Raw genomic sequence first — 12681 nt, 5'->3', positions numbered from 1 at the left:
GAATAGTTGAGTAAAAACTTAGAAATAGTACATTTCTAAATCTCTCAGAGAGATTTATGCAGTAGTGATACAACAGTAGTATTATTCCCTTCATGGGACTGTCACATTAAGTTGACAGCATACAATTACATTTTGAGTAAAAACATTGAAAATATTGACATCTCCATCTTGCATGTGAACATTGCCAAACTCACACGAAGTATGAGGTTGGTCACATGTAGATGTTTATTTATAAGCGGCGCAGGTGCCTAAAATTGCCCTGATTGATAAAACAGTTCCTTTAAGAGACTGGAATAAGATATTTAAAATATATAACACAGAGCTTGTTGCCCAATAATAATAGTTGCATATACTGAAGTGCAAATAACTAGTATGTACAAAGACGGGACACAAATGTCCAAAGACACCACTGATCACAGCACAGTCATCCACAACACAAATACCCTAGAAGTAGCTAGGATTTCATTATTTGATATACTTTATTACTTAAAAACAGAATGGTGTAATTTGAAGGAGATTTGATTGCTATTTATGTTTATTTATTTGATATTTATGTGGCCACAAGAGGATCTTTTATTGGGTTCATTGATTTTACTTGCAGTATTTGAAACAATGCCTGTTTGAAATAGAATAAACTTAAATTATGGTGGGTTTTGATTGAACTTCAATTGTTGTTATGTAGATCAAAAGTACTGTAAATAATGAGGCTTGTAACAATGAAATAGTTGAAGCTAAATCCCATATTCAGCATGCCAGATTATAATATTAATTTAAATAGTGTACCCTTATTTCATTATAAATTTGTTACAGAAAGTCTGATTCATTCACCAGATTTTGAAGTTATGTTTGTTAAGGAGATCAACCATCATGATTTGTTGAGTTTAAATGCAGTGGTTGTTTTGAGTAAAACACTAGAGCAAAAAATACTTTTTTTATGTTAAGCATATGTAGGCACAGGAGTGGCTGTGTGGTAAGTAGCTTGCTTACCAACCACATGCTTCTGGGTTCATTCCCACTGCGTGACACCTTGGACAAGTGTCTTCTACTATAGTCTCGGGCCGACCAAAGCCTTGTGAGTGGATTTGGTAGACGGAAAACTGAAAGAAACCCATTGTATATATGTATATATATGTATGTGTGTGTATATGTTTGTGTGTTTGTGTTTGTCCCCCCAAGATCGCTTGACAACCGATGCTGGTGTGTTTACGTCCCCGTAACTTAGCGGTTCAGCAAAAGAGACCGATAGAATAAGTACTAGGCTTCCAAAGAATAAGTCCTGGGGTCGATTTGCTCGACTAAAGGTGGTGCTCCAGCATGGTTACAGTCAAATGACTGAAACAAGTAAAGAGTATAGCATTGAACAAAAATACCTAACCCCTTAGTGCTATCCTAAATATTTAATTTTATTCTCTCCAAAAATGAATCACGCTTAAACCATTAGCACTCATCTCTCCTCGGTCAACTAACTCATCCAAATTTGTTAGTTTCACTAAATGATTTTACTGGCACACACCACTTGTTTCCTTGGACTCTGGGTTTTAACACATTTATTAGAATTTGTGAGCTAAAAGTTGCTAATACAATCCAATAGGCTTCAGGCTTTTAAGCTTTCTTTATCAAATTATTATGTAAGCAGTAATTGAACCTATTTTTCTGTTTATAGCCCTATTGCATTTTTGTTATAGTCACTATATTCCACTCAAACACTTATGCTATTATCTCACAATCTCTTTTCCACAGTATCCAATAAAACTATTTTCATATGTCAAGCTAAGAAGTGTATTAAGTTTGCTATCATTAAAAAACACATCAGCGTATCCTATTATATTTGTTCCAAAGTTATCACTATTTTACTTTATTATAAATTATTTTATTTGGAATATTAAATGTATTTTCTGTCAGGTACTTTACAGAATATGGGTCTATATTAGTTTGGCTGTTCCCTCATTGCATTGAAATATTAAAATCTTTTTGCTGTTGTTTTTTTATCAGATATTTATTTTTCTTCCACCTGCAGTAATTCTCTCTCTAAACTTAGTTTATTACAATTTGTGCAAATATTAACAGAATTTATGGTCTCATATTGCTATTTTTAGAGTAAGTATCATTCTATTCATTGAAATCTACTGATCAAGTCTTATTTCTTCGATGGTTTGATATTTTATTGTAACACTTTACTGCCAAACACAGTGAAAAAAATTTTTTTTTCTTTGAAATAGTCAAGAGTTCTTTTCAACCGACTTCCAATTTCTGTCCCAAAGGAAGACATTGTAAAAAATTATTTTGTTTTCAAATTTAAAGACTTGGTCATTAAATAAACATTAATAAACACATAAAAAGACTGTTATGGTTATTATGAATTCTATCTCCTCATTTTCATCATCATTTTGAAATCTCTTTTGGTGTTCTGACAGTGATTGGACACTGACAAATATCCCCATTCATCATTAGTCATGTGACATCAAGTTTGTGAGGCTCAACGTCCTTTGATCCTTTGATTTGTCTGACATCCCCACCATTATCCAGTCCTCATTACCATGGTTACCTTCTGCTGTCAGAAGAAATCTCTCCTTCACCCAGAATTTGTTGATAATGTGCTCGTCTTTGTTGAAGCATAATTTTTTCTCTTAACCACCTTCATTAAAAAAACCATATACAGTTTCTAATTATGATCTGACCTGATCTTTGCAGTGTATAATTGTCTCCCAAATTCCTCACTCACAAAAAAGGTAATTTTCCAAGTTTTTATTTTCCCTATTTTTATTATTTGCTTGCTTTTAAACCATTTGGCTACTAGTTTGGTTGTTTTGTGTAGCTTTACAGCTAATCTTTGCAGTGTATGTACAAGCATTTCTTTTTTGATATTCTTTATGATAATTTACAAATTTTTCCCTATTGTTTTTATTTCCCATTTCCTAGTCAAACTCATATATACCTAAATAATTAAGTTGCTCTTTTGAGAATAAAAATAACTCCCATTGACTGCTTCACTTTAGTATTAGTTTAGCTTTATTTCCATATGTTTAGTTTCAAACATATTTATCTCCCAACCACCTCCAAAATAACAACAACAATGTCAATGATGATGATGATGACGACGACGACGACGACGACGACGACGACGACGACGACGATGATGATGATGATGATGATGATAAAAATATGTGAAACTTCTTGTTGTGATCTGACTTAACCTTTGTAGTGTATATTACATGCATTTCTTTTTCGTTAAAATTCTTTAAATTTATTTAGTTATTCATTTGTTTATTTTGGTCAAGTTGTAAACTTTTTAAAGACCAAGTCATCAAGAATTTGTATTGCTTAATTTTTCCTGCTGTTTGTTCCCCACTCCACCAACTCCCCAGTCACCAGTCAAATTCATAATCATATATTTAAATAATTAAGCTGCTCTTTTGAGAATAGAAATAACTTCAGTTGACAGCTTTGGTTTATTATTTGTTTAGTTTTAAATAAATTAATTAAAGTCATTGAAATGATCTTAACTTTGAAAATTGCTAAATTGTAAATTGTTTTCTAATTTTAATTCTATAGAAAATTATTTAAAAAGGGGGGAAAAAAACTAAAAATTCTTCAATATTGAATATAGTAGCAACATTTAGTTTCTTCATTAAAATAAACAGATAGTAACTTTACATTAAGATATTTAGAGTTAATACTTTAGAATTTGTTTTAAAGTTCCTTTTCTTTTTCTTTCTTGAATCAAATTGTTTCATGATTTTCATAGGAAGTTGCATTCTTTTCTATTTATGTTGATAGTTTTAATTTCGATTAAATTGAGTTTTTTATTTATATATATATATATATTCTATTCATTCACATTGCTGCATGTATGACTTCATTGTCTATCATTACTTTGCTTGCTCTTAGCATATCAACTTCTAACAGAATTCAGATTTGACCCTTGTCATGTAATTTTATGCAGCAATGTGATAAATCTTACACGGAATCTTCTATTTACCTACAGACAAATCTTCCCTTGATTATCTCTCAGATGTTTGATTTTTTTTTTTTTAGTGTTTGATTAATCAATTGTCTGTTCTTTTTTTTTTCCAATCACTAGAAGCTGTTAATTTCTAGGTCAGCTTCCATGGAATATACCTAGGGTCAAAGACATTTCATCTATCATCATAATCATCATCATTATCATCACCACCACCATCACCATCATTGTCATCATCACCATCATTATCATCATTGTCGTTGTCATTATTGTCATGGTCTTATATCTGTTTTTTATGTTAGCATGTGTTTAAGAGGTCGTTGCTGCTCTCCTAGATGGATCAAACAACTACATCTAGTTCATAAGATTTTGGCTTGGTTTCTAATGACTGGATGCTTTTCATAACACCAACCATTTTCATAACACCAGCCATTTTACAAAGTGGCATCAGCACTAGGGAAACAGGTGTATCTTTGACAAGACTAAAAGGACCTCTCATAGTATATTTAAACCTAAATGATTTAATGAGTGCTTTCTCTTTTCTTTTGTAATGTTGCTGCATGATATGAGGTAGATTTGGCAGCTATTTTTGACAAGTTAGGGCTACACAGAGGCTTCTTAACTGGCCAGAGAAACTACCATTATTGTTGTCATATATCAACATATCCAGAAAGCTGCCTATTTGGTTTCCTCATGTTGGCTTTATCTAGCTGTAATTTCTAATTTTTTAGTTTATCTTACATTATTTACAAGCCTACAAGGGAACCTCTATATGGATAGTTAAGCTGCTAAATATGGCAGCTAAATCCCCTTCAAATATATCCCGCCATCTTAGAAATAAAAGAACACATTAGATACTAAAATATTAGATATACAAAAAATATACAAAAAATCCTAAATATACAAAGTAAAAGAGTTAGGACTGTCACAGCTGCAACAACTTTGATTATAGATATGCTCAAACAAAGTTCATCTGAGATTAAATAACAGCAATTTACTGAACTCACTGAAGAGCTCATTATTCAATCAAATCTCTTTCTTGATGCATGGTTGTACTTCCCATTTGATCCAGACAAACAAAACTCTCTGAGCAATACTAATTAATTACCTTACTATTGGATTCAAATAGGTAACAATAGATTCATTAGTTACAGGTTCCCAATGGACAGGTTGGTAGTTCACTATCTATGTGATGGTGGAATAGACAAGGGATTGTTTGAGCAACTTGGACAGAAAGAATTCACTTGAAATATATGTATCAGTTTATCAGTTTTATGATTGATTTTTACTTCCTTGGCTGATATACATATAAAATGATCTTCTCCATAGTTTTTCTCTATCAAGTTCCATTTACAAGGCACTGGTCAACTTGAAGCTGTAGTAGAAAACACTTGGAAGAGGAGGAAGGGGAGGGTTGTGGTTAGTATAAACTATCTTTGATATTTCTAAAAGTTTGAAAACTTTCTTTCTGTTTCATGACAAGTAAGTTTGATAGTTGACAGAGTATTGATAAAGCACACTCAGAGTAGTAGCAAATACAATTATAATTATCATAGAAGTTTGAGTATGTATCATAAAAAAATAACAGTGATAATCTAATAAATGGAAAGAGAGAAAGAAGCTGTTTCCATTCTTTATTTTTTTTTTTCTATCACTTGTACACTGGCTTTGCTTCCTCACAGTTGGCTGATCCTGTGCCACCTCCAATCAAGCTTTCTCTCCCCTCTCCACTTCTCTCTCTCCCCCTCTCTCTCCCCCTCTCTCTCCCCCTCTCTCTCTCTCTCACTCATATTGCATCCACACTCATTGGCACTACACTGCCTACTATATTCAATCCTTCCTTCCCAGAATACCAGTTCTCTGAAATTTTATCCTTCCATATTTGTCAACTTGCAGTTATTGCAAATAAATATTGGTTTCAAATTTTGGCACAAAGCCAGCAATTTCGTGAGAGTTGGGTAAAGTCAATTACATTGACCCCAAAAGGATGGAAGGCAAAGTGGACTGTGGCAACGTTTGAATACAGAACATAAATTTGGAAGAAATGCTACTAAGCATTTTTTCCCAATGCTTTTTCAGGTCTGCCAGGTCACTACCTTACATTTCAAATACACACTGATTTCAAATTTTGGCACTAAGCCAGTAATTTTGGTGGGAGGAGATAGGTTGATTACATGACCTCCACAGCATTCAACTGATACTTATTTTTATCAACTCTGAAAAGAATGAAAGGTAAAGTTTCTCTCAACAGAATTTGAACTTAGAACGTAAAAACAGACAAAATGCTTCTAAGCATTTCACCTGGCAAACTAATGATTCTGCAAGCTCACCGCCTTGTCCCAAATAAATATTAACCGAAACAATCTCTCTGAGAAGGCCATGAGCACAATTCATTCATTCAAATACAAACCAATGCCAAAAAACAAAAAAATGCCAAAGCTAATAGAATGTTTGCTGCAGTAACACTTCAATGGGTGAACTGAATGGAAGTATACTGCCAGAGAGTTGAAGCTAAGAAATGGATGGAATCAACAGGTTGGCAACTTAAAAGATTTACATACCATATGTGTGAATGTGTGTGTATGTCTGAATGGTGTGGAGGAGATATGCATGCATGTGTGTATATTGCGTATATTGGTATCTGTTTTGAGAAGCACATTAGGACACAATATATTTTGTCATTCTTACTCTGTTTATATATATAACTGGGATTAACAACTGCCATGTCTAGCAGACAGTTGTTCAGTACTGAGGAAGGGTAAGACCCTGAAACCAGTTCTGGTCTACTGGTCCTGTTATTGCTGGATGGGAGATGTTTGCTCCCTTGTTTGCAATATAATGGACACAGATATTGTGTTATTAACCAGCTGGAGGAGGTGTCCTTCTGAGGTTAAAAAGTGTAGTAACATTGTTCTTTACAGAACAACCATGTTGAGGTGGCAACAACAATTACTTTATATATATGTATATATATATATATATATATATATATACCGGAGTAAGCACATAAAATGTGCAACAAGGTGGAAAAAAGAGTACTCAAATACCAGAGGTAGAGTAATATGCTTTATTTAAAAGCAGCAGAAATATAACAAAAGACTGTTACTCAGAGTTTCACGTTCCTGTTCATCGGACAGTTTTGTTCTAACAAAACTGTCCGATGAACGGGAACGTGAAACTCCGAGTAACAGTCTTTTGTTATATTTCTGCTGCTTTTAAATAAAGTATATATATATATAAGGGCATTGCCCTTATATAAATATAAATATATATTTTGGGAATAAATGATGGATTTTTTTTCCCTTATGAGGTTTTTTCACGCTAGCTACTTGATAAATTCTTGTAAAAGAATTCGTCCTATTTTTGAATTTATATATATATATATATATATATATATATATATATATATATATATATATATATATATATATATATGCACGTATATATATATATATGTACATATTTATATGTGCGTGTGTTGGTGTTTGCATTGGTATGTGAGGTGGTGGTGTGTGTGTGTATTGTGAGCCAGTACAATATTTAGAATTATTGAGGCAGTATGTGAAGCCCTAAGCAGTAGGTTGTTTAGCTTCTGCCAAAATCTGACATTGCTGACAACGTATGGATCTGGTCACATATAACTCAAGCACATACATTTCTTTATGTATGTTCTAGGGTGGTGTTAGTAGTAGACACTAGAGTATATAGATAGTAAAAGTTCACATTGTGATGCCCTAGAGCTACAGGATAGTCTAGAATGGCAAAGAAATGTTCCTATAGTTACGCAAGATTTCCTGCTTTCAAATTTTGACCTGTGATTATTAAGTCAAATATTTTCACAAAGTTATCTAATGTCAGTTTTCAGAATAAATTCTCAATCATCTTTCAACCAATTCTATAGACATAATTTTCCTTTAGAATTTAACTCTCCATATTTAGAATAGTTTACATAACCAATGGACATGTAAATAACTGATGATAAATCATAGTTTTCCAAGATATAAAGCTCAACTGCAATAACAAGGAAATCTTATAGACAATGTAAAGGACAGAAATAAACTCATATGTGTATATGTATACACACACACAAACACAAACATACATACACACACACATATATATACATATATACATTTATATACACACACACACACACACACACACACACACACACACATATATATATATATATAGATAGATAGATAGATAGATAGATAGATAGATAGATAGATAGATAGATAGATATACATACATATACACATATATATACATATATATATCTATATATATATACACACACATATATATATATACATACATACATACATACATACATACATATATATATATATATATATATATATATATATATATATATATATATATATATATATATATATATGTACACGCATACACATATATACATACATAAATATGTGTGTGTGCAAGCATGCAAGCACACACATGCATGTCAAGCAATGCACACATTCAAATAATTATGCGTGCATATTTATGATTTGGCAATCAAATGATGATAACCATTATATACATATAATTCATGTAGAAGCATTCACACATTTTTATTTCAGGGAGGGTATCAGAATAGCAATTGTAGAAGTGACAGTATAATTTCATAATCTATTAATGGCCTGATGTTTGGAGAAGTATATTAAATGTGGGCTTTCTGTTAATGTACACTGCTTGATTTCAGGCATGTTTTGGTGTGAAGAGAATAACTTTCCAGTGTTCAGTGTATTAGTGTTCAGTAAATGTTTGACACCTATTTAAAGTTAATTTTGTTTAGAAGTAAAATATTATGGTTTTTCACTGAGTTATTGTCAGAGACTCATCAATTATGTAGTTTGTGATTTGCAATGCTTTGACATATGTATTAGATTAGATTGGCAGAATTGTTAAGGTATCTGACAAAATGACTTACAGTTTCAGTTCTAGGTTTTTTTACATTCTGAGTACAAATTCTGCAAAGGCCAACTTTACAGTTCATCTTCCTAAAACTGATGAAATAAGTACCAGTCATGTATTGATGAAAACAGTTGACTGTTACCTCCCACTCAAAATTTCTGGCTTTGTTCCTTTGTAAGACACACTTATTCTTTAGTATTGGGGGCAGTGGCCACTCATGTATAGGAACTACAGAACTGCAGCACCCACTATTTCCACTCAATATTATCGATAACATTCAATATAATGAGTCCTGAATTATATAATCCTTAAGCTTAATGTCATTAACCATCCCTTAGTTAATGATAATGATACAAAAAGCCTTGTATAGAACTGTGCGCTTCACAGTTCCAGCAACATGGTGCTTGGCTATTGTGTGCATGCTCACATGTCCTTGATAGAAAGCTTCACAATAGAGAGAGAGAGAGCACTGTGTGAACAACAGTGCCGGGTGAAAGGTAATGTTTCTTTTTGACTTCGCATGTGTTGTGTTTAAAAACGTGCTTATATTCTTGAATGTGATAAAGTGTAGAATTAGATTATTATCCTACTTCCAGCTTCAGTGTTGTTGCCAGGATTTGAAAAATAGGGCACATTTCCTCTACTTCTCTTATGATTTAGGGCTGATATTTGAAAAACAAGGGGGGAATTCATGGCGGTGTTCAGTGAACAAATCAAACACACAACCTGGCAGAAGCTAAAATGCAAACCAATCAAGTTTATGTATAAATTTCCTTTTTATATGTTTGTTTCCTTTTCCACAATATTAAAACAATGGCTAAAAATTTTCTGATGCAGCAGCCCCACTAATTTTATCTATGAGCCGCCACTGATCAGGGGTGTATTACAGTTGGACTATTAGATTAATATTTATAGCAATTGTATTTTAATAGTTCTAACCAGAGTATCTGGAAGTTTTTCATGTTATTTTGATGTGTGAATTTTTTTTGATATTGTAACAATGTTTGCTTTTTTACTGTAATTTTTTCCTCATGGGAAAAATTTAGTTCAATGCTTCAAAATAACAATACACTTAACTGCAGCCCACCAGATAGCTTTTATATTCATCTAACTTACTAGCTTCAAATTTTCATGCAAAAATATCAATGAATTAAAATGTATCAACAAAACAAAATAAAATCTTTTATCTAAATCTACATATCTAAATGTGATGAGATGTTTAATTCTGTTTGAATGATAGTGATTTTATATTTGTAATATTATTTATCCTAAGGAGCCTCTTCCACAAATGCTTCTCTGAAGTGAAGTTTATTATTTCAACAAATAACTTTGCAGTAATCCTTATAAATTACAACTGACTTACAAATTCTGACTTCTTTACAAATTGTTACAGTAGACGACAAAATTTCAATGTAATATTCTATCTAATTTTATTTCTGATGAAGTTAATGACCATATACTTAATTTGCTTTCATTTCCAAGGAATCAGTCAACTACTCAGCTCAGTCAAAGTATTGATCAAAGATGATTAACAAATTATTGAATGATTCAATGAGCTGCTATATAATAATGCAGCTAGATAATGATAGGATCAATATACCCATATTTTGGGTAATATTATTAAAATAGTGAATTTTAGTTAAGGTCATATCAAAAGATTTATATTATTGAAAATACCATTAGGAAAATTCAGATACATTCACTTGGTTTCCCAAAATATATTAAAAATCATTACAGTTTCGAAACTTTCTTCAAAGAGCATTTGATCTTTCTCACTTTGTAACGCAGTATATATTCTTTTCTACTCTAGGCACAAGGCACAACATTTTTGGGCAGGGAGCCAGTCGATTAGATCGACCCAGTAGACAACTGGTTCTTAATTTATCGACCCTGAAAAGATGAAAGGCAAAGTCAAGCTCGGTGAAATTTGAACTCACAACATAAAGACAGACGAAATACTGCTAAGCATTTTGCCTGGCATGCTAATGTTTCTGCCAGCTAGCTGCCTTTTGATGCAGTATATATTGATATAACTGGCAGTATGACTTCCATTTTTCTCTGTTTATCCACCTTAAAAGGGAGATAGCATTCACCTTATTGGAGTTTCACCTTATTGGAGTTACCACTCTTAGTTTTAAAAATCTTACTTGAATGATAACTGTTATATGATATGTAATGTTAGGAACCTACTTTTGTCACTGTTGGTTGTGTTGGGAAATATTATATTTGTAATTCATTGATTGTTAAACTGTATTATTGTTACTAATAACAAATTTATTGAAAATATATATAAGTGCAGGCCTGACTGTGTGGTTTAGAATTTCTCTTCTCAGCAACATGGTCTCAGATTAAGACCTATTGAATGGCACTTTGGGCAGATATCTTCTGCTACAGCCTCAGTTCAACTAAAGCCTTGTGAGTGAATTTCACACTTGGAAACTGAAAGAAGACTGTCATATATGAGGTAGAATCAGAAAGTTCCTGTACTAGTTCTGTAGCAAGCCAACAGATAGCAGCACATGGTTGCATGCACTAAAAGAGCTAGCAGTGGCCTTCATGAGGCAGTGCACCAAGTGACATTGCTGTGTTTACTTTGCCAGTTGTGAAATTTGTGTTTTTGTGATCACGTGTATGTTGTAGTCTGCGATTTTATCATGGACAGGAACAAAGAGCCAACATAAAATTTTGCATTAAACTTAGAAAGTCTGCTACCAAGACATTGAACATGCTTCAGCAAGCTTATGGTAGCAAAACAATGGGTCTTACACAATGTTTTGAGTGGTGTAGGTGCTTCAAAAGTGGAAGAATGTCTCCAGAAGAGAATGAATCATCTGGAAGACCTGCCACAAGCCTCAGGCCTGAAAATGTGGCATTGTGCATCGAGAATCTGTTCCCCAAGGTCAGACCAGCAATTGAGAGTTCTACTGTAATGTTTTGAAGTATTTGAGGGAGGGCATTCATTGAAAGCAACCAGATCTGAATTTTTCACTGAGCTCACCTCACTTATGGGTTTCTCATCAAAAGCAACACAGTAGTGCTTCCGTACCCACCCTATTTGCCAGATTTAGCTACTGCAGACTTCCATCTCTTCCCCAAGATGAAAATGCAGCTCAAAGGCCGCCATTTTAACATTGATGTCAAGATCAAGAGCGAATTGCAGAAGGTCCTTGACTAGCTTACAGAAAACAACTTCCAGGCCAGATTCCAAAAGTGGCTGGGACTGGTGTATTGCTGTACAAGGTGACTATTTCAAAGGAGATGATGTTAAAACTTAAGTAAACATAACTAGTCTGGGAACCCTTTGATACCGCCTCATATATATTTATGTATGATTGTATGTGTGCATGTGTGTGTGTTTGTGACCCCTTCTCTTGATATTATGTGATAGTTGCCAACTAGATTTAGCATACATGCAGTGTTGTTCATTTCCAATCCAGTGACAAAATAAGGCCATGGGAAAATACCACCTTGCTTCAAAACAGGTGATAGTTGGTGGCAGAAGGGGTACCATGGACGTTAAGTATGATGAGGGTGATGAGAAAATACAAAGGAGAAATTTGTTTTCATTCTATTTTAATTCAAGAAATCTTTCTATTTTGAAAATTAGTATTAGTTCAATTAATTCACTGTAAAATTTGTAGAAATTAATATTATAATTATGATACTTATATAGATGTTCTGAGTTCAAATTCCACTGAGGTCAACTTTGATTTTCATTCTTTCAGGAGTCAATGAAATAAATGCTAGCTGAGCACTGGGGTCGATGTAACTAGCCTTATCCTCTAAAATTTCAGGCC

Source organism: Octopus bimaculoides, chromosome 3 (genome assembly GCF_046866305.1).
Source record: "Octopus bimaculoides isolate indiv1 chromosome 3, ASM4686630v1, whole genome shotgun sequence".
In the NCBI taxonomy this organism is placed as follows: Eukaryota; Metazoa; Mollusca; class Cephalopoda; order Octopoda; family Octopodidae; genus Octopus; species Octopus bimaculoides.
This window is presented reverse-complemented; position numbering follows the sequence as displayed.